General features: G+C 42.9%; 1 protein-coding gene across 5 annotated transcripts in view; it reads left to right on the forward strand.

Moving 5' to 3' along the window:
• Positions 1 to 23,327, forward strand: part of THSD7B (thrombospondin type 1 domain containing 7B) — a 512,613-nt gene that overhangs the window by 187,339 nt on the left and 301,947 nt on the right. Inside the window, exon 1 of one of the 5 annotated variants that reach the window (XM_051810241.1) lies at positions 9,087 to 9,272. The exons of 1 other annotated variant lie outside the window; for it this stretch is intronic. The gene's annotated coding sequence lies outside the window, so the exon portion shown is untranslated. Of the gene's footprint in view, positions 1 to 9,086; positions 9,273 to 10,555; positions 10,656 to 23,327 lie in introns of those variants that run through there. 3 more of the 5 variants (XM_051810240.1, XM_051810242.1, XM_051810243.1) reach the window with 3 other exon arrangements.

The following is a 23,327-nucleotide window of genomic DNA, read 5'->3' on the forward strand; positions in this document are numbered from 1 at the left end:
CCACCCCAATTAAATAAAATCTCTCCATGAGAGAATTGCAAATATTAAAGTTTTGGGGTCTCGTACAAAAAAGTGATAACTTTTAATCTCTTAGCATTCACAGTTAGTGATCACTCACAATATCTTCATTTAAGTATATCTTTATATTATCTGCTGTCGACAGTTGTAATCTGCAAAATGTCATATCACAGGTGATGTGTTAGGTGAGAGCTACCATCTGTCATAGACATGGGACATACTAGTTCTGTTGACTGTCAAGATGCTGCTGCAGAGCTTGTAGACCCATGTTAGACTAGGAAAACCCCAAATTATGGGTGGTTTTATGTTATTTTCGGTTAGCACAGGTTCCAACTGGTGAATTACCATTAGTTGTCATTGCCTCACTGATGAATTCATGTCCTTTTAAATTATTTTTGAATGTGTGCCTACAGGTTCCAGCAGGCTCCTTGAAGTAATATAAATGAATAAATCAGCAATAAGTACCCACCACACTATTACACCAGGGGGTGTAAATGGTTTAGTAAGGAAGCACTTATTTAATATTAAATATTTGTCTTAAGCTGCTTACCCCTTCTGTATAACTGACTCTTTAGCTGCTGTTAAAAACCCTTATTTTTAAATGTGCACAAGTCTCTATGTGAAAGCTGAGGGGTGTGTGGAGAAGAGCTTGTGACCTCTGGGAGCTCAAAATGAGGTTTGGGACAGGAAACAAATACAGACATTTTAATCATGGTTGCTGCTAGGGCTTGGGGTTTTTTTCTTTCCATTTTTTTTTTAATCTGAGTGGTTGGTAGAAAATGACATGATGACAGTTAATTATAACTAATCCTGCAGCGCTTCAACACAGACTAATAAAAAGTTCAGAGAGTTCCACCAGCAGTTACTTATGTCCTTAGGAAGCAACGAGGTTTTTGCCTAAAATAGTTGTATTGTTTCTTGGCATCTGAAAAAACATCACCCCACATTGCTTAGTAGGTACATCTGATAGGGTGCTGAAAACCAAGGCTGCAGGGAAAGAAGGGATATTTCAGCCTCTGTACTTAGGTTGTAGGACTACAACGTGTCTTTTACAAATAGTTTTTGTTAAAAAAAAAACCCAAAAAACAGTTACAGAAATGTCTCTCAAATACTAACCTTAGTAGTTAGTGAGACCACGGTTCAAGTAAACTGTTTCAACTTTTTCTGTATGTATCCAAAGTGGAAAAGAAATAACTAGAAAACAGAGAAAGAAATAAGTAGGTTAGGATTTCAGAGGGAGGAAAACAGTATTAAAGTTGGTAACTGTTGCCTTAATCAGTTAACAATATTAAGGCACTCTGCAGCAACGCTGCCCCCTGAAGGGTTTGGGTCCATCACTCCCCATCCTGCTGCTGCTCCTGGTGGGCTGCACAGGGTGGCTTTGTGGATTATTAAAGTGGGAGAATGTCTCAGTTGCTTCACAGATCACCTGGTTTGTGAAGTGGCATCAATCTGGAGCCTTAATGGGAGAAATGTGGTGGAAAAAAGAGGAGCAAATACACTGAACTCCGTCCTAAATGTTGTTAGGAGGCTGCAAAGTGTTTCTGTGGGAGGACAGCCCGGGTGGGGAAGTGCAGTCCACAGTAAGCAAGCCTTGAGGAGAAATGAACCTCAACACCTGGCTTCACTGGAGGCATCAGACAAATTCCCTGTCATCCTTAAATGCTCAGCAAGAAAAAAGTAGGGGATGATTTTAAAAACCTTCTTAAAAATAAAAAAGCAACAAAAATAGTTTCGAACTTGTTTCGTGGCTGTTCTGGAACTTCAGCTCTTTTCTACGTATGTCCCACTTACGTAGATATGGATGATACTTGAGTTGAATCCTTGGAATTGAATCCTGTGGAATTGAATCCTTGCTGTTGAAAACTAGTTAAATTTAGTATGTTATTTTCTATTCAAAATTGCAGAAAAGTGCAATTTTAGAAAGTTATGAAAAGCTTGATAAGGTGATGGAAAATTGTGTATAATGCATTTATTGTGTTTGCAGGTACAGACAGACAGGATGTATAATCAGGTATTCTAAATGATTTTCAAAGGGACACAAGGTGCATACAAATTCTGAAGAGCACTGTGATGTTTAGGCATTAATCAGGGAGCCCCTGGAGAAGGAGAGAGACCTGGTATGAAGGGAAGGCTCTTAGCTGACTTGAATATCCCTCTCATCTTTGGTTCTTTAGGCAAGAAGCGATGACTGCTTTTTAGTGCAAGAGAAATCAGAGGAACCTTCTGAAAAACGTGGCTGAATATTAAGCTGTTGGCTGGATTTGTCTTCGGTCTTTAATCCCATTTCTGTTCTGTAATTCTAATTGAATTTTGTCTTAAAAAATTGCAGCCATTTATAGTGCAAAGACTTTTTTGTTTTATGTTATGTTTTTCCACACATAACTGGGAATTTAATAGTATGTCATTTAAATAATAAATTGTAGCAAGTTGAGTGTTTAAGGGCAGGCTGGATGGAGCTCTGAGCAACCTGTTTTAGTGGAAGGTGTCGCTGTCCATGGCAGGGGGTTGGGATTAAATGATCTTTAAGGTCTCTTTCCACTCAGACCACTCTATGATTCCATGATTCTGTAGTATTATCAAGGCAGAATTTTTTATACAGTTAGAAGTACTTATGTGCCCTGACTTTGTAAAATATTCACAAGATAAAAGCAGCCAAATCCAGTAAAGTGTGGTAGTAAGGGAAAGCTGTTTGTTGTGAGCGTGGCTGGGTCAAAGCAGAGTTCTGCAGGCAGCTGAAGGTGCTCACCCCCCACTGCCATGTTTGGAGGGACCCTTCACCTCTTCCATGGGTCCTCAGAAGTATGGGACAGGATCCAACCTCCATGAGACAAAGACCTTGTTGGGAACCTCCTGTGCTGGCTGTATCTGCAGAGCCCAAGGCGTGACTAAGGATGACAGGCAATAACGAAGCAGTGTGTTAAAAATAGCAAGTCAATTCAACATCAGCATCAGAATGCCATTATTGATTGTGCTGAGCAAATCCCTTACCTTGTATTCAACACTTAATTAAAGCAGTGGGATAGGAGCACTAATAGAGAGGAAAAAAATCCAAAGCAAAACCTAAATAATCAGAACATATCTTGAATTTCAGTTTTCCACTCCACAGTCATTGACAGATTTCAAATCTAATTATTAGTCACTACCTTGAACCTTCTCTATCTCTTATTATCACTTTTGCTACTAAATAAGTAGCGTGTCAGGACAAAAACCCCTTAACACTTGACAGGTTCCCCATCTGTTCAATTATTGCCAGTTACTATTTTCAGGGAAGCCCATTTTTGAGTAGGCACTTGCTGCTCTTTCTGTAAAGCAAGACTCCAATCAGGAAAGGTTAATAGCTTGTGAAGAGCCTCCATTGCAGCTTTTCTTGCCCTGCCATGGCTGGTGAATAGGTGGCAGATGCATTGCTTAGTGCTGCGCCCTATTCATGTTTTTCTTTAACCTTCATGCCATGGTGCTTAAAAAGGACTTTTTCTTACACACGAATACAACTGTTGTGTTTCCTTGAACATTAACAAGGGTGTCATATTTTTAAATTCCAGGGGCTTGAGCCAGCAAGATAATTGGTCTTTTGTAGTAGTTCTGGTCTGTGCTTTAATTCAGTGATTGTTTGGTAAATATTCCTCCTTCTTCAACCCATCATTGGCATTAAAAGGTCTGATCCTGCATTCTCAAACATGATCTTGAAATTTGAACAGAAATGTTTCCTGATGGTCAGCCACAACTGCTGATGGAGCTGTCTTAGCACAGAGAGGATATGTCCCAAAAGGATCTAGAGTACCAATAGTTAAACCCCTCCTTTGGGGGAAGGAATGCAGGACACCGGTTCTTAAGTTTAAATGATAAAGCATTACAATTCTTTTATAACAACCAGTGATGCCAACACAAATCCACTCTTTCCAAGTGCATCTGGAGTGGTTTTTTTTCTCCTGTGTGATATGCAATCCCTGTGGTATGGTACACACACAGTAGGGAGTGGGGACAGGAGGTTCCCATAAGGTGACGGGAGAGCCACTGGATGCCAAAGATGTGATGGGGTTAAATCTCCACTGCTATTTAGGTCTTACTTGCAGTTTACACCCTCCACTACCTGTGGATGTGTAACAAAGTCATGTAAAGAGGAGCTGTGTGTCCCTTGAGAAACACTTGCCACCATTTGTGGGACACAAAGAGAAGAACTTGGGTGGAGAAGAATAAGAAGGGACAGGTGGGTTGTGCATGAGAGGGGGCTGGTGTGCTGATCAGCCCCTGCAGGGAGGATAGATTTCAAACCCTGGTTCATCAGTTATTTCAGGTCAGGCAGGGATGCACGCTGGGATTTGGGATATTGCTCTCAGTGATGGGTGGTGGGTTGGGATCCTGGCTGGATCTACTCACAGAGGTGTACTCTCACTGGAATGTTAGTAAAGGTGAATATCCTGCCTGCATTTCTTATGTTACTAAAGAAGTCATAACACAAGGATGTGTTCACAACAGGACTGCCATCAATTATGCTGGTGTCTCGATAAATCCATAATTAAAAATAAATTATATTTGATCCTCAATAGGACTAGTATTAAACTGAATGCCTGTTTAATCTCTGTTAAATCTGCCACAAAGAAATGACACCACGAGAAGTGTGAATGAATGATATCCTTTTTCCCCCCTTCCCCTGGCTCTAATTACACATGATGGCACTTGCAGTGTCCCTTGTGAATGCACAAAATTGGTGCAGCAGGGGAAATGCAAGCTTCCCTGTGCTGCAGTCTGTTCATTAGCATCGATTTCTGAGGCACTGCCCCTAAGGATGAGAGGATAATTTCTTTTTTCAGTTTCTCATGATCACAGCTTGTAAGAGACTATTAAAAATAACTTCTAAACCTTGGTGTAAGTTCTGAAACAGTGAGAGATTCAAAAAACTCCTCGTAATCCACCTTTCCATGGAGCATTAAAGCCCAGCTAACCACTCCTACTTTGTGCCTGTCCTGTGTGTAACACTTATCTAAAGCTGTGCCTTTGGGCTGCAAATCCATTGTGTCAGGCTTTCATTATCTGCTTGACTTTCTGCTGCTTTTCCATGGTGCAATGTGAAAGCTGATACAACTAGAGTGAAAACGCCACACTTCCCATATGAAAAAGCTGTCATTTATCTGCAGTTATAACATCCTGGTTAAGAGTACATTGTTCAGATTTTCCTTTCCTTTTCTTTTTTTTTCCTTCTCCTCAGTTGTACTAGCTGTTATGGTACAGCCTAAAAACATCCCTACCACCACACTTACAAAATCTTCATTATTAAAAAAATAGAAACCTGATCTATTCATCTAACTGGCTTTGCTCTGATTTACACACTCCCTTTTATTAACTTTGGGCACAGGAGTAAATGCTGAGTATTGGTGAAAAGAGTCCAGATATCCTGAAAGTTTCACATTAATTATTATTAAAAAAAAAATGCACCCAAGGCATTTTCCTTAATTTGTTTGGGGGCTTTTTTTGTGTCTTCCTCTTTAAAAAAAATGGCTATCTAAAGCAAGAATAAAATTTAAGTCCAACTGGCTTCAGTAACAAATCATAGTATGTGCATATTAACGGTGAAGAGTGAGGAAACAAATCATAGGTGAGCCCTAATTTCGACAGCTCCTCATCTGCATTACTCCTGTAACTACTTTAAATAACATAAAAAATGAATTATGAAATTATTATGAGAGACTACCTAAAAAATGCAAGATATATTGATAGGAACATTCTGTAACAGTTTGCTCCCTTTCCATTAATGCTGCAGTGGGAGGCTCTGAATTTTGCTCTGAATTTTTGCTCCCTAAGAAAATGACAAAACCTTGGTGCCATGTTTTTGTGCAAGCTTACCTCCTCACTTTTAAGCCTGGAGTGCCATGTTTTGAAACTGTTCTCTGTTCCTGTGTAAGCTTTTTTCCAGCTGCTGTGCAGGCAGGTTGGTTCAGGTCCCTGAGGTATGGAGTACAGGAGGAGATGGCTGCTGTGCCCATCCTGCTGAAGATGGACCTGCCTGTAGTCTGTGGCTTTCTGCCCAGCTCTGCTGGAACTGGCTGTTGCCTCGCAAGCTTTGCCAAAATTTTTCACAATAACAAGCTCCAATCTACATAACACCTGGCCTGTACAAACCAGGTCATTATGAACTTGATCCAAGCTGTCATTCAAGCGGCTTTGTTATTCCCTCCTTAGACTGAGCCAGTCATCGATAAGCAAGCGCTGGTTTAAACCTTCCAGCCCTCACAGCACTTGGCTACCAGTTTTTTTAATTTAAGCCCCACCAAGCAGGTGAGATCCATGTAACAGGAGGATCACCAATAGCAGAAACATGAAGAAACAATGAGTGATCTGGGCTAAAACCCGGCTTAAGAGGTTACTCTCAGTTCCAAGCTCCTTCCTGCTCTGTGCTTTCATTTCCCTGTTGCTGCTTCTTGTTCTCATCCTTCAGCCTTCCCACTCAAATCGAGAAAAACAGATTTACTTCATGTATTTCTTGCATATTCACCCCATATTCCTACACATCCTTCAGGTATATATAGTCCTCCATGAATATTTTGAGGAAAGCTAAATTCTCAAGGAAGAGAATCAAAGCCAAAATGTCTGTGATGAAGGGAGCTGGCACTGACCTGCCTGTAGGACTGTGAGGACTCTTTTCTTGCTTTCTTGTGCTGCCTCTTCTTTTGATCAGTGCTACTCTTGGGCTGCAGGGACGATTTTAAGCTCCCATACCCAGATGCTGGATTAGCTGCATTAATGGAAACTCCACATTGGCAAATAAAGCTAAAAATTGCAGCAGTGCAGTTTCCCAGAGGCTTTGACTCCAGATTAACCATGAGGGGTGAAATGTGGCTATTCTTGGCACGCAACAACACGAGGGCTGTGGGGAGGCAAACAGAATGTAGTCCAGGGCCAGTCAGCAAAAAACCAAGTGTCACTTGTGAAAAACTCCTGACATTTCAAGAGGTGTTTTCCATTCTGTATCAGACAAAAAAGAGACCTTTAAAAAGTTTTGAATGAAGAAAAGAGAACAGTGAAGGTGGGGCTGGTGCAGTGTGGGTGGGTGCCCTCTGTCACTCACTGTTGGCCATTTGGGGTAGGGCTCTCTGACCTCAAAGAGGTCTGGGAAAAAAACCTTCTTGAAACAAATTGTCTTTGAGGAAGTGTTTCCACTTTGACAAATTTTCGCACAAAACTTAGTTTGGAACATTCCTGACCAGCTTCAGTGCAATCTCTGGGGGACTCTCCTTCCCCAGCAAATGTCTAGGATTTTATAATTCATGAGAGCAATGGGCAGGGCAGAACCTAGTGGCAGGAAACCCATGTTTCAAGCTCTGATCCGTATTTCATACCTTAGGATAAGTATCGTGACATTTCTCTGCCTTCACTTCTGCTCTGCTGTCTCTCACCTTTGTAAGGTAGAAGGACTCTGAAGTATGAACACTGATTTTTTACATAGCACCTAGCACAACAAAGTTCTGGTTTCATTTGGAGTTTGTAGATGATGTGAACAATCCTTGCATGAGGATTTACCAGTATTTAATATTTCGGTAAAGAAAAAGTAAACCAAGGAACATAAGTGATGCAACCATGTCCACTAAACATTATATATGTTGTCCTTGTTAAATGGCAAATATCCAAGAGAGCTAATTTTCAGAGCCTGAATAGGTTATCCCTGGGGTACAGAGTGAGCACAAAGGTCATCTATTAGTCTTAAAGGGCCTGATTGTCACTTGTTTATACAAGCTTTATATCATAGTCATAGAATCATAGAATAATCTGAGTTGGAAGGGTCCAACTCCTGGTCCTATGTCAGTGGAGTTATTTCCTATTCTCAGTAGTTATAGTTAGTTTCACACACAACCCACTGTGAGACTGAACCTTCTTTAAAAACACAGAAATTAGAACAGTCCGAAAAGCAGGAATAAATATTGTAGTAATTTCATTGTGCACCCAGTCACCTATTACTGGCTGAGTTGGATATATGCATTAATTTTTCCTCAATAACACCTAAACTTAATGAGTAGGTCTCAAAGAAAAAGATTCTGCTGAATAATGCCTAGTTTTAATTTTAAATAGGGCAGATAAAGTAAACTGAGATCATCCACTTTGTGTATTTAAAAAGTGATGGGTTCATTATCCTCCCTGGATTCAATAAATATTCCCTCCTTAGTGGAGGACTTCCGCCAGTTTGGTGATCTCTTGTGCTAATTACATCCCCGAAAATATGACTTAGATGCGTTTGTAAGTGAAAGGCACCAGCATTCCTTGGGCAAAGCTACTGATTCTCTGTGCGATTCTGGGCCCCTCGGTTCAGGAAGAACATTGAGGAGCTGGAGACAGTCTAGGGAAGGGCAACGGAGCTGGTGCAGGGTCTGGAGCACGAGTCCTGTGAGGAGCAGCTGAGGGAGCTGGGGGTGCTTGGTCTGGAGAAGAGGAGGCTCAGGAGTGACCTTATTGCTCTCTGCAACTATCCCAAAGGAGGGTGTAGCCAGGTGGGCATTGGGGGCTTCTCCAAGGAGTAGGACAAGAGGGCACAGTCTTAAGCTGCACCAGGGGAATTTAAGGTTGGACATTAGGAGGGATTTCTTCACAGAAAGCGTGATTAGAAACGGGAATGGGCTGCCCAGGGAGGTGGTGGTGTCACCATCCCTGGAGGTGTTTAAGGAAAGACTGGACGTGGCACTCAGTGCCATGGTGATGATCGGTCGCAGGTCAGACTCGATGATCCCAGAGGTCTTTTCCAACCTGATTGTTTCCGTGATTCCCTGGGATTGTTATGGAAGCACTGCAAGCTTCCCCCGCGCTGCACGGACGAGGTGGTCGGTGAAAACGCAGCTCCGGGAATCCATAACACAAATCAAAACCCAGTTCCGACTGATTTCGTAGAGCTACCGTGTATTTAACAAAACGCGCTCAAAACTCGGTCTCCTTCGCCTTCCGAGCCCGAGCCACAACTTTCCCGGCCGTGCCCCCGGCCCCGAGCCCTCAGGCGCGGCCGGCAGAGGGCGCCGCGCGCGCCGCTCGCGTGCGGGGCTGGGCGGGCACGGCCGCGCCTCCTCCATGTTGGCCCCGCCCGCGGCCCCTCCGCGCCGCGGGGCCGAGCGGGGAGAGCGCGCCCGTCCCGCCCCGCCCGCCCGGGCTCGCCCGCGGCGCCGGCCCCGGCCCCGCACACCCGCCGCCGACAGCGCACCGCGCCGGGCTCCATGCCGCGCACCGGGAGCCGAGGAGGTGCGGCCGCCCCGCTGCCGGGAGAGCGGGTGGGTCCGGTGGGTTCCGGGGGCTCGGCTCCGGGAGGGGCGTGCGGGGGGGGGGATGGATGGATGGAAGGACCCGCAGAAGTTGCCGCGGGTTTGGGAGCGCTCCGATCGGGATCTCCCGGCTCGCTGCTGGGCGGGAACCCGCCCGCATCCCCCGAGCGCCGGTCTGGGTGCTGCGCGCCGGGGTAGCGGGGCACGGACATCGCCGGAGGCAGGTGAAGTTCGGTGGGCAGCGCGGCCGCGGCTCGGTGCGGCACCGCCGCCAACTCCGCTCCGCCGGGAAAGTATCGCGGCTCCCGCGGGCAGCGCGGTCGCGGCTCGGTCTGGGCTCTTCGTGGTGCGGGGTGGCTCCGAAAGCCACGCTCCCTCAGCCACCCCCGGCCACAGCATCGCGGGCCGTCTGAGTTGTCTTTTCCCCTCCGCCTGTTTCTTCAGTCGGAGGTTTTAAACAAGGCACGCGGATGCGCTTCTTCATTAACCACTCATCACCTTGAACGTTCATTCTTAATTTGTGCTCGTCCTTGTGTTTATTTTGTGTGTTGTTGTTCATCCAGGGTCAAGCCGTGTAGAGTTTGGACTTTATTTGTGTGGAGATATGATGAGCACTCTGTAGTCGTGTTCCTTCTCCTCCCTCCCGCTCCTCTGCCTGCCTGAGCGTTCCTGGAGAAGGCTTTTAAAAGGATAGATGAGGGTCATAAAAAGTACTTGCTGACCACTGCCTCCAGCTCTTTTGTATAATTGAAATGTGTTGGTTAATTCCTCTAATGAAAACAGAAAATCAGCTTGAAGAATTGATTTTCTGAGAATGTAATTTTTGGAAGAAGTAGTTATGCAGGGGATGTCTTTGCTGTGTGAGCAGGTGAGTGTGATAAAATACCTGTTAGAGCTGGGTACCACTGAAGGTACATGTGAGAGGATGAGGTGGCTGAGAGCTGCTGTTGTCAGCGCCTTGTGTCACGCAGGTGCGTTAGGTGGCTGTTCAACTGACGTCGTAAAATCTTCAAACTTCAAGGAAGCTGGTTAACTGGAGCATTGAACTCTTTAGTTTCTGAAAAGATTCCAGTGGAATTTAAGTAATGCCATATCAAAGGTGAAAGAGATGGCATTAAAGTGACATGCTCTGGTACAGGCATACTCCTCAAAGAAGGCAGGTGTGGGCGTGTTGGGGTGTGGGCTGGGCTGGTTCGTGGGGATGAGACCAGCTCAGAATGCATAACATGGTGTCTTTGAGGGAGTAGGCTCGTGGTGTTAAGTGCTAAATTTCCCTAAGGATGGAAGCAGAGAGATTCTGTGCCTGCCTGTACCTGACATATTGCAGGGCTGGTTTTAGAGCATTGTGGAAGTTACTGCTTTAACTGCTGCGAACATCAACACGAGGAGCACGACGCTGCTGTAAGTCGTGATGGTTTTGCTGCTTGCTTTGATGGGACTGAAGTTTCATTGTTGATTTTTGCAGAAAGTATTTAGACAGTGTTCTCAGCAAAGCCTTTTCTGCAACACCAGGGGAGAGCAGAAGATTGTACACTCTGCTTTTTTGTCTTGGTTCTGTGAGGGGAAGCTGTGTCTACTCATCTTCATACGTGAAAACAGAGACTCTTTTTCAGATTGCAGGATTTAAAAGCATTTTTCTGAAGAATCGGAAGCAAACACCACTCATTAGTAAACTTCTTTCTCTTCTGCTTTGCCACTATGGTGTTTCAGAGATCCCATTTCGCTCTGGTAATGGAAGACCAAAAGAGCTGTTAAGCTCCATCTGTATGCATTAGGGTAGGTGGTTGATTTGTACCCTGGGGCCATATTATCTGCTATTTCATTACTTCTGGATCAGTAATGATATTCAGGAAAACTGTGTTTGTAGTGACTGCTTTCTAGGGACGTCTCCTCACTAGAAAGCCGTGCCGATAAGGATCACCCCGTGCCTGTTTGCTGACGCTGCTCTGGTGGAGGCTCTCGGGCTGCTTTGAGCTGCCTTTGATGGCACAAAAGTTCCAGGGTTTGTGAGTAGGAAGTGGGGATTCCCCTGGGTCTCCTTGCACTTTAGTATAATTTGTGTTGGTTTTTTTTTTTTATTCCCTAACCACTACTCAGTCTCTTACACACAGATGATCAGAGCTCTCGTGCCTGTTTTAGACACTTGGTCCTTTTGTGTTTGGGCGCAGCATTAACTACCCCAGGGGCTGGTAGAGGAGCCTGAGCTGGAGCGGGTGAACCATGCCAGGTGCTGCAAGTATTCTGTGCCAAGCTCAGTGCTGAATAACAGCACAGAGGTGGTGATGCGAGAGTGGTTTTGGGGAGTGGAAAACCCAGGTGGTGGTTGCACTTTGGAAGCTTTTGATGTCCCTGTTCTGTTGGTAGGTGGGCAGGGTGGTCCTGGTGGAAGATGTGCTGTGATGTGAATGGTTTCATCCAGGTGTCCAAGGCAACTGAGCTTGTCTGGCTGTGCAGGCTGTAAGCAAAGAGTGGGATAAGAAAAATACCAAAAGATAAATTAGCCTGAGTTGACAGTGCTGCACTGACACCACGAGCACCTGTGTCTGCTCTGCTTCCCTGCCCTGCAACGCTGCTGGCATTCCCATACCTTAACCTAAAGGGATTCTGAAAGCTGAGCAACAGGGATGCTGTTGCAGATTAAAGAGGTGATGGAAATGCCTCCAGGCTGTTGTCCAGGGAGGCAAGTTCTTCATTCTCTATTAAAGGTATATGCTGTGCTTTAATGGGGTGTGCTGAGCTGGTCTTGATGCTATTGATGGGCTGGACCCGGGGGGGAAGGCAGAGGTCTGTCTGCTGGAGCCACCTGACGCAGAGGCGGCTTTGGGAACTTCTTGGGGCATTTTTGTACGTGAGGGAAACTGTCCTGATGGATTGCCCTGAAGTGTGTCAGTAAAGTGTGTGCCTAGGTTGTCAATTTGCAGGACCTTTGTTGAAACTCGGGGGTTTTGTTTCAGTATGGTGAGAAAAAAGCATTGTTTTCATGAAACAGAGCTGCTCTGTGGTTTGTTAATGCACTAGAAAATGAAAAGTCGTCTTGTCCTGGCAGCAGTTCCCAGGCTCCGGTGTTACCAGTGGGGCTGAGGATCGGGAATGCTGCTGGAGCTGCCTAAGGATGACAGCTTGTGTGGTTTGCTTGTAAAGCAGAAAACTTGAGAACCCTATGTGAGCTGGCTGGCATGCCTCATTGTACTTGAGTTTCAGGGTAAGATCAGACTGCACGGCCAGCACTCTCTGTGCTGTTGTGGGGTGTTGCTCTGTGTGTTCTGGGCCCTTCCAAGCCGTGAGGTTTTGCCCAAATGTCACTCCAGCTCTTTGCCTAAACTTTGAAAGTGTTGACTCTTTTTACTGAGATAGCATTCCACCTTTTCTGTTATTTGCCTGAGGATCATGCAGAGCAGAGTAAATGGGAGGGTGTGGTGTGAAATGAGAGTGTGATTGCCAGGTGAGGCCAGGATGGTGCTGAGGATGCTGAACCCTGCTCACTGTGCTCCTTCTGGAAGCTGGGCATCCCACCACAGCCAAAGCTGCTTCCAGAGTGGTGATGAAGTGGGTACTGTGGTAGGGGAAGCAGATAAAGGGCCACAGGCAAAATAAAGTAGTGTTCATGTGAAAAAATAAAACCCAGGAATTTGTGCCAGAGGACGAGAGTTGTGTGGGTCATTTAAAACCAGAAACTCTGCAAGGAAGGCGGGTTTCTCTGCTCACTCTGTGAGGCTGCAGAGGTCCAGCCTCTGAGTCACTGATAGACTGTCCTACCTTACTTTTGTGTCTGAGCACCAGTGCTCACTGTCTGCAGTCTGGCTTTTACCACAAGAACAGAAATACACTGTGCTTTGGACTAGCAAGCTTGCCCTGAACATGCTGGTAATGCTCTTTCTGCTTTGAATGCCTCGTTATTGAATCATCTTTAGGCATTCCTTTGTACTTCTGCTGTATTTAGTTAAAACACTCAGTGTTAAGGACATGCTGCATCGTTTGTGTTGGGAATGCTCTTAGTTGCGCTTCCTTTCTGTTATGATTTTTGTTTGTTAAGCTTTTGTTCTGATTGAAACAAAATCTATTTTTTTTCCCAAAGATTTTTGGTCGTTCTCTTCTTTTTCTGTGGAGTCTCATCTTGCTTATGCTCATATTTGTGCCTGAAAATAAGGTAGCAGCTTTAAAAGGGAGTTGTTTTGTTTTCTACCTCACCTGCAGTCAGTGAGCAGGCAGCTCTTTTGAGAAAGTGCATGGAATGGGTGAGGAAAGAGGTTCAAGGACCACCAAGAAAGCAGATAAAAACCAGAATGTGCAAGCCCAGTTGCAGTGCAGGAAAGTATGAAAAGTGTTTCAGCTGAGGTGATGTGACCTGAAAGGGTAGCGTGACCCAGAAGAGAGGGAAAATAAAAGGTTTTATAAGTGAAATAAACATTTATAACTACTTAAAAACTATTAGAAAGTGGAGAAATAGTAACCTTACTGACTCCGTTGCTTAAACAGAAAATGTGTTTATGCAGGAAAGGGATGTTCTGGTAGTGGACAGCTGTTTTTGGAAGGTTGGAGATGTGGCAGAGTTCTGGTGCCAGCCTTGCTAGGGGTGAGGGGGGACTCCTTGTCAGTCTTTAGGTTGCCAGGAATGTACAGAAAGACACCACGTGCCATTTGGCTCTGTCAGGCTGGTGTGGCCTTCCCGAGGAAAGATAAACGAAACGATCTCCTCAGTCATTAGGTGTAATTGTGGCTGTTTCTGATCCATCTTCCACAATAGCTTGTAATTCACACTGGCCTTGTTTCAGCACGTGGTGAGAGCAGTGTGGGGTTCTGTCTGCTGCCTGCTCAGCAGGGCTTTGTGGAGAGCAGAACTTGCCATAGCACATGTGGGATATTAAAAAAACATAATGTTTTTGTATGTGTACAATAGGACAGTGGTATTTTAACTGAATTGCTGGGTTTTTGTTGCAAAATTGATCTGAGTAGATAGTAGAGGGCAGGGCAGAACTGTCGAGGGTACTGCATTGTGGGGGTAATGATCCTGGACATTAACATAAGTCTTTTGAGACACTTTTGAGAACTGTAGGCTGCAAATATTTAGGAATCTGTAATTAATTTCAGCTACACATGATAGATGCCTTTAGCACAGGAGCTAGCAGTGTTCTTTGTGATTGCCACTATCTCCAGCAGTGATGTACAGTTTTGGACCACCAGTTTTTAGTGTATGGTTTTCATTCATGAAGAAAAGACTTAGGTGGTGGGAGGCTTGACAGTTATGGCAAACTTTATTTTACAAACCCATCCCTACAGAAACACGCAGGAGGATTCCCTCTTATGTTTCTTTTTTTTTTTTTCAATCTGTGTGTGTCTTGTTTTGCTGTTTAAAAATTTATCTGTGCTCCATCTTGTGAAATGTTTTGAAACAGTCAGGAAAATCACCCGTCCTGTGTGGGAATATGTACTGAATTAAATTACAGTTAATAAAACAGAGAATGCACCCACAGCACAAACTGTAATGGATGGAGGAGCAACCTGAAGATGTAGCACAATAAAGGTGAGTGCAGTTCAACCATTAATGAATGGGATTAAAACTCATGTTTATGAGCAAGAGAGGCTTTCCACTGGGATGGAGTCTGTTTTGTGGCTGGCTTTTTGTCTCTGGTGGGTTGAAACAGAGCTCTGTTCCAGAGCCTTGCTGAAGCTCAGCACGGATGATTTGTATTCTCCCAGAGAGTCATTTGTCAGGAGATGAACAGCAATATGCTCAGTGTTTGCTGCAATAGCAAAGACAAGTCCAGTTAAAGACTTATTTCTTGGGGTAAAGTAATTTTTAAACTTCCCATCAAAAAAAGTCATAAATACCTCTGCCCGGCCTGGATTTTTTTTCTAACTCAAGTACTTTAGTGCCAAGTTCAGGTGCTGCAGAAAATGGAACAACCAGAGCTTCCAGTTAGGGAGGACACAGGTTTGGTCCCCAGAGGACACAGGTTTGGTCCCCAGAGGACATGTTGCTAGTGAAAGGTCACTGCTTCAGAAGTCACGTGATTTGGGAACTTGGTGAATTTCTCTAAACATTGTAATGTATTTTTAAGTAAAATTCTGTTTCAAAACAGAAATAGAAACAAAATAAACAGAAGGCTAAATTTCCCCCAGATGAAACCATAATTTTTTGGGAATAAAACTTGGCTGACTTTAAATGAAAGCTTTAGTATTGTTTCCTAGCAGAAGCAAAAAGAAATTAAGGATTCAGTTCTAGTTCAGCTCTTTTTTCTTTTGGGAAAGGAGGTGTGGGGTGTGTGGTTTTTTTTGGTGTTTTCTTTTTTTTTTTTTTAATATTTTATTCCATTTAACAGAGAAGCCCAATCACCTCCAGGTCCAGCTCTGAGATAACTGCAGATTGTTGTCTTCGTGTTACTTCCTTGGTGTGGAGCTGGGAATGACTCTCTCTTTTTCTTCAGTATCAAGTCTAAATTGGGTATTAAGACTGGGCTGGACAGGGCTAAGAGCAACCTGGTCTAGTGGAAGATGTCCCTACCTGTGGCAGGGGGTTGGGATGAGATGATCTTTAAGGTCCCTTCCAACAAAAACCATTCTATGATTCTATTAAAGATATACATTGGATAGAGTAGCTCTCAAATAAGTTATTTTCTGAGGCTTTTGTTAATCTTCAGTTCTAGATTTCTTTTTGGTATCTCTGGAGCTTGAGGGTGGAATTTGGTAAGGGAGGATTTCTTTGCAGAGGTTGTGGCAGTAGTTTATTATTCTGTCTTCTTTTGCTGAACACAGGGATGAGTGAAATGAATGTGAGGTGTTTGGTCTCACACCAAATGATCAAGAAAAACGGGATATGGACAGTGTTGCAGTGAAGCAAACCTGGGAATGAGCAGATAGAGAGAAGCTTTGCAAGTTGACAGAGAAAGGGTGGTTTATAGAAAGGGAACCAGTAGAAGGTGTTTAAAATAATAGGAAATTGCTCATACTAAAAAGTTTGCAAAGATGATAAAAATTGGTGTTGGGACCAGGGAGAAGGGTTGTGTGAGTGCTGGTGAGGAGATGGTAATTTGTAATGGAGCTGTGAAATGAGGGGAAGGGGTTTTGGTGAGTGCCAGTGGAAAGTGGAGAGGCAAGGAAGTGAGCTGGTGCTGAGGAATGGACTCAGACTGTAAATGTGGTCAGACAGCAAATGGCTTGGAGCTTCTGAATGACAAAGAGGGAAAAAAAGATGTGAGAAAGAGACATGATCCAACTTTGATTTTAGTGAGCTGCAATAAAAAAAAGGATGTTTTGTGTCACTCTGACTGTGATGGAGATAGGAACTAGAAAGGAGAGGAGAAACTTTAATGAACAAACAGGATGGAGAGAGAAGTGATGGAGGCATGTCAGGATTTGTTTTTTTGCCTCAAAATATGTAAAACCCTACTCCCACCCTTCAAAAAGCCAATCCTCTACTCCTTTTATATATTTAGGAATATCGCTGGTAATATATCATGTCAAATTTGTTTGTATATCTGCTTATATCATGTCTAATTTTGGCAGGAAGTATAACACTAATTATGTTTACTGTCAGGTTGATTGCCTCTTCCCTGTGCAGCTCTGGCTGAGCCTGTCTTGATCCCTGTTTAAATAGGAGTAACTTTTTCCCCTGGCTATTTGAAAGAGTCTTGGCTGTACAATGCCCTTTCTCTGGGTCTGGAGAAATACCAGCTTGTCAGTCTTCCAGATGAGCTGTAAAGACTTTCTTATCAGGAAAGGTTTAAAGCAGAAAGGTATTGATGGGCTGGAATTATCAGATTTGATTTTTTTTTTATTTGAGAGAGGGGCAGTTGCAAACATGATATGCTCTCTTGGTTTTCTGGGTGTCAAATCAGCCTCTGTGGTTGACAGTTTAAAAATACAAATTAGATGAAGACAACAAGTAGTAGATATATTATTTTGATTCTGGGATGCTCGTTGTAAATATTCCTCAAATAAGCAACAGGGCAGCTGAGTAAGAAGCTGTGGGGGGAAAAGTGGGGCAGGAAAGTTGAGTGGGGAGTGGTGTTTAGCAGGAATAAAGAATATGGAAGTTGGGACTGTGGCTTCACTGAAAATAATCATAGCAATAGTCATCCTCCTGCAGAGGATGATGGGGGGAATGCAGAATGGGATGCAAAACTTAATGCAGAAAGGATAAGATATGAAAACATTTTCAAAGTCATTTGCCAAAATACCTCTGGAAGGCAGAACCTGAAGTAATTTGGAAGGGCAGAGTTTGGAAAGCATCTGATCCTGCAGAGGAGCGCATTTGGAGGTGTAAAATTTGGGAATTACTTTTCCAAAATGGACTCCAATTTGAGGTTGGTATTAATGCCTGTCTGCCTTTAGGAAAACGCAGATAGTTACTATTTTCTGCTAAACTTGAAGAGGAAAATCTGAATAACACTACTGGGACTGAGAGTTAAAGGTCAGAAACTTTGAATAGCAGCATTAATTGCTCCCTTTAAAGGATATAAAGGATCAGAGTCTTTCAGGGCTTGCCTAAGGAGGAGAGCAATATTAATGCCAGTAAGTGACAATACAGCAAGACTCAAACAGGGGAGGTGGGGCAGGTTTTCCCCCTTGTTACTCCAAAATAAGATCAACATCCTGTTAACTTGGGTGTTAACTTGGTGTTGAAGCACTGCAGTGTGGCTTCAGCTGTGTGCTGTGTTCAGTGCTTTCTATCCCGTTGGGCAGGGCCAAGCCTCAGGAAACACCAACAGCAGGGTTGGATGTTGCAGTGCACAAGGGATTGCCTTGGGCCATCCAGTATAGAGAACTGGTTTTAATTTTTAAAACTTTTTTTTTTTTTGAGTCTCTGCTAGGTTTTCATCACAGCTTTTCAGCAAATGATGCCACACTTCATTTTCTGTTTTGTAATCTTCAGGTTTGAACTGTTGTCTTTGGAAGTTATGCTCCGTTCTCTTGGGTGATGGTTTAATGCTACTGACTGATCAAAAAAGATGTGGTGCCTTAGAATATATGAATTATCTTATGCACTATGTTGCTGAGCTCTCATTGTTAGTTCAGGCTATCGTGGAACAATGTAAATATTGAAGGAATCAGTGGCACATGATGGAACTTGCTGTTGAAATGGATTATGCTTTTTTCATCATGACAATAATTTTTAAGAAACTTGGGTTTCCACAGCTGCCTGTAAAATTCTATATAATGATAATGAAGCTATTTCTTCTTTCCTTCTCTCACTCACATATTCAGAAGATTACTTACATGCTTATTCATGCAAGGAAGAATTTTGGAAATCGAAACTTCCCAGTGTTGAAGAAACAAATAAAAAGCTTTGTTGTGTCTACAGTTAGATTTGCAGAGGAGTCCTCATTGTAAAAAATGCTCCATGCTAAAAATTTTGTTGGTTTTCCTCACTCCCGAGATGTCTTCACTACTCTTTGCCTCCCTCGCTGCATCCTTTAGGAAAAATTGTCTTATCTCTAGGGAATGAGAATACTTGTGGGGAAATTATTATAATTTGCAAACAAGAATGCTTTTTAAATATTTAAATTGTTTTAACTTCATAGCTACAGGTGGCAGATTTTTTTTTTTCTTCTCTTGATTACATATATGCTTCTTGATGATCTGTGGAGAAGGATTTAGATTTGGCTTTTTCAGTTAAAAAAAAAAGAATACTGCTGATTGCTCTTTTGTCTAAGTTACTAGCAGCTTGCCTTCGCTGGGGTAGTTTTAAAGTTTGTAAGCAAATCCTGTTGGACAGTGTAATGATGTGTTTGGATTATGTTTCCTCCCTATTGCACATTCTACAGGGAAATTTATTTTCTGTTAGTCTGGAAGATAGTTGTATAGGACAGATTTTGATTGCTTTTGAAACAGCAGAAATCTCTGAGGCAATGCTGTTAAATTCCAGATAATTCCAAGGTGGGGAAGGGAGCACCATTGTGCAAATTGCAATTTTAGCAAATTGCACTGTTGCTATTTCTGCCTTACTGCAACCACTCTGTAGGAGAAGTGAAATGACTGACCTCTAGAAGGACCCTCCTCCTTTACCCTCCAGGCTGGCTCTCCTTAGGCTGGGCTCAGGTGGAGGGCACGTGAAGCTGATGGATGTAGCTGAGAAACTTCTGCTGCTGATGATCTTGGATGGTGTGGTAAGTAAAACATGAGGTTGCATACAAAAGAAGGCTCAAAAGTTGTTTCCAAAGAAAAAATACTTCAAACTCTTGCAATATACTCTTAGACTAATAAGGGATCTTGATTTTTGCATTTCTTGTCTCTTGGTAGTTTCATGAGTTCTCTAAGGAGAATGTGAGCTTGCTTCTTGGATCATATAACAGTGAAGAAGGGAAACACTTAAACTCAACTTTAAGCACTTGAGGTATTTCATTGTAGTAAGCCTATGAAAAAAAAATTAGTTGATATTGGCAGAGCCAAGACTTACATGCTTAGGATGGACAATGAAACCCTGTTAGGCAGGTGTTCCAGATCTGGTGTTCTCCCTGTAGAGTGAATTTTTGTGCTATATATATAACAGCAATATCTGCAATTATGCACTGTAGAAAATACTTGCATCTTCTGTGGATTCAAATCCCTGAAAACAAATAGTTGCAGGTTGAAATATTGGCAGCCTGGCAGTGTATTTAAGCTTGCTGTGTAGATTACTGTTACATTTGTTTGCTATCTGGGGATGCTGCTTGCAGAGCTAAAACCCCTCCGAGCTGATCAAGTGTTTAAAAGGAGTAGCAAAGCAGAAGTGTCGAATTCTGTCTGGCATCTGAGTAAAGCTTTTCTCCATGTGAACTTACCTCAAACTTTTAAAAATAATACAGTACCTAATGTCTGACCTTTTAATTAAAACTTCACTAGTTTTTTTTAGGAGTTAGTTTTGTCAAGACACTTTTGCAGTGTAATGTTCTTGGTGGCAGAGCTTTTTGTATTCCCCTCGACGGACAAATGATTAATGGTCTCAACACTGCCTTCTGGATCACCTTGTAAGAGGTCTCCTTCATCAATCTGGCAAGGGGATTGTATGGCAGTTTGCACCCTAATTACAGTCCCCAGCTGGGGATGTACTGCTTAACAGATTACTTGTAGCACCAGTGGAGCCGGTGCAGATATGGATGGCCATGGAGTTGTTCGACGCCGGGGTGCAAAAAATTAGATTTCCTTCTGGAAAAAAAAAAAATCCACTTCATATAAGCAGTGCAACAGATAAAAGTGTTTAGCTGGAATTAACTCTGTAACTTAAAGGTTTAATAATAACAGCGGTTCTGTGTTTCCCTTCCCTTCTCTTGCAGTGTTATAGACGAGGGCAGTATTGCAAGCCAGAAATTTTATTACCGATGGAAACATTAAGGTATTCCACAGGGCAAAACAAAAGTGATTCAAAAGGTGCTTTTGCAGATAATAAGTTTTAGCGTTGAGCAGTTTACCCACAAGGCAACAGATTATTTCTAGTGGTCTGTCATTATTGCTGGCCTTTTTTTCTGGCTCATTTGTGGTGTAATGCTGCTACTCAATTAAGATGTATTTCGGTAAAAACTATGAATGACAAGTTCCACCAAGCATATTGCTGAGCATATACATACGTGCCTGGTGCTCAGTCTGACAAGTGAGAGTGTGTTGCTGAGAAACAGCTCATTTAAGGACTAAGGCACAGAGGAAAACTTGCACAGCATCCAGTCAAACACAAAAGCAAAACCCTCATGTGGTGTTTGACAATGAGAAGATTTTGTGCTTGAGAAGGATGTAGTTGCCAAATGGTTTTGCATCTGTGTATCGATGCTGTAGTAATCAATATTTCCAAAACAGAGAATATTATGAACATCTTGACCACCTGGGGAAAAGAAAAATTTTGTTTTGTTTTGTTTTGTTTGTTTGTGCTAATGATAAGAATTTGTTTTTAGGATCTGAGGATCATCTGGGCGCTGATAACTTCCCACTGGGTGACATGTACTGGAAGAAAAAAGGCAGTGAAAAGAGGTACCAGTAGACTGAGGCTGGAATCGAAGAACTGAAGGGATTAATATTTATGTTTTGGAACAGTAGAAACCTTCAGTAGTGCCGTGGCTGCTGTGAAGGTGTGGATGCATTTGTTGGACTTGGTCTAACTGAAAGAGGAAAGAAAAGTCTTTGCTACTCAGTGAATAAGTAGTTGAAATATGCCTGACGTGTGTTCTAGTGCTGTGGAATGGCAGCAAGGCTTGGCAGTCTTCTCCCTGTCTGGGAGCTTGATTCTTGGAGTGTGAAAAGGAGCTGATAGGTGTGTGTAAAGCAGGAGCTTATCACTGCTTGGTCCTAGGTTTGGGACAAAATCTCCTCTGAACTTTTTACTCCCAGGAATGGTCAGATAAGGGTTGGTTATGGTGCATTTACTCTTTCTGTGTTTCCCTCTCCATGACAAATGGAGGAATTGACCGTAGAGTTGTTACATTGTCTGGAAATCATATGCAGTTCATGGTGAAAACACTTCTGAGAGATCATTTGGAAGGTTTTGGTTTCTTTGACCCGGGTTTGCTCTAAGGTGGAACTCATGGCTTTCTGTCTTCTGGTTCCTTCCTGCTCCTTGGGCTCCCATCAGAAGCCAACAGTCCTTCTGTGCCTCGTTCTGTCAGCTAAAAGCTGAAGGCTGGCGGTTCAGCTTCTCTTTATTGTCTTGTTAAAAAGCAGATGCAACGTTTCCTCCCTATCAGTCTTTCAGATGGGAGAGAGCACGGTTTGGTGTTCTTGTGAGCGTCATCACTCTTCTGTTTGCAGAAGCAATTGGAAGCAAATGATCCAGGTCGTTGTTATTACTCATATTCTGGTTTTTTTTTTCTAGTTCTGCAGCTCCAGCTCCTCATTTGAGCTGCGTTGACGCGTCATGAAACACCACATTTTGGTCTGTAGTCGTGCATATTAACAGCCAAGCGACGCAGCCGCTCGCCGATCTCGGTTTTCCTTGACGGCTCTCTGGGGTTTTGTTCCAGGACAAATGCACCGTAGGTACTCAAGAGGAAAACGTTTTCTCCTAAATTATTTTAGCAAATGGAAACCCTTTTTTACTCTGGCTGAAGACTTTGTCTTGGCTGTAAGCCTGAGAGATTTAAGCATTTGCAGTTCCTTTTATTGTTCAAGCCTGTGCAGCATATTTTAGGTGAGTGAGCAGCCTGTCAAGTTACTAGAAATCATTACTTTGCCGGAGAGTTATCGAATGGATGTGAAAACAGGTGTTTGTCAGATTTTTGCCTTCTGGACTGAATATTTTTGATGTTTGGGAACTTTTATCCGCAGTCAGCCATTGTGCTTTGTATAGGAGAAGGCTTAATTCAGATTATCTGAGCAATCAGGGAGCAGAGATGCGGTTCTGTGATTCATAATTGAAATTTAGCCTTTAGATTAACTTCGTTAGTATGCTGTTGAACAAGGATAGGGTGTTAATAAATGAGAAAATCCTTCTGGGTTTAAGCACCAAAGAGCCACAATAGGTCTCTACAGTTCGTTATGAATTTTTTATTTTTGCTGTGACAGCATTTTTTTTTATTTGATAATGCTCTTTTTGTCCTTATTCCTCAAAAGTGTACAGACAGAAATAAGAGAAAGGTTTGATCTGATGTGAGGTCAAACCCAAAATTCTTCTAGTAAAGCCACGTTTATGAGCCATTGGGAGATCAAGAAAAGGAACATTAGAAAATAGACTTCAATCTCCTTTCTAACTGATAATTTAGAATAATGAGTGAAACCTTACTTGTGTTCTTAAAATATTTGAAACTTTCTGGGGAGGCAGAAACTAGAGAGTCTCCAGTCATTAGCTTGTAAATGTTTGTAAAAAAATGTACTTGTTGATCCTACTGAGATGAAAAATATCTTATTTCTGTTTCCATATCCTGATTACTTTGTAAATTCTTGATCTTGAGTTTAATTAAAGGACTTTTCCAACCTAAATGATTCTGTGTGTATCTCACAGTAACCCCGGGGCCATCAGCATAGAAGGGGGTATTCAGACTGCTCCAAATGGAATTTTCTTGCATGAAATAAAGGTTAATGGAACTGAGTTTTGAGTGACTGTGCTGTAACTGAGGAAGTTGTTACTGTTTTCATTTGTTAGGCTGCTTTAGCATTTTCAAACAGTGTCTTTTA

This window comes from Manacus candei, unplaced genomic scaffold (genome assembly GCF_025592945.1).
Source record: "Manacus candei isolate 608988 ecotype Guabito, Panama unplaced genomic scaffold, ASM2559294v1 h1tg000077l, whole genome shotgun sequence".
Taxonomy (NCBI): Eukaryota; Metazoa; Chordata; class Aves; order Passeriformes; family Pipridae; genus Manacus; species Manacus candei.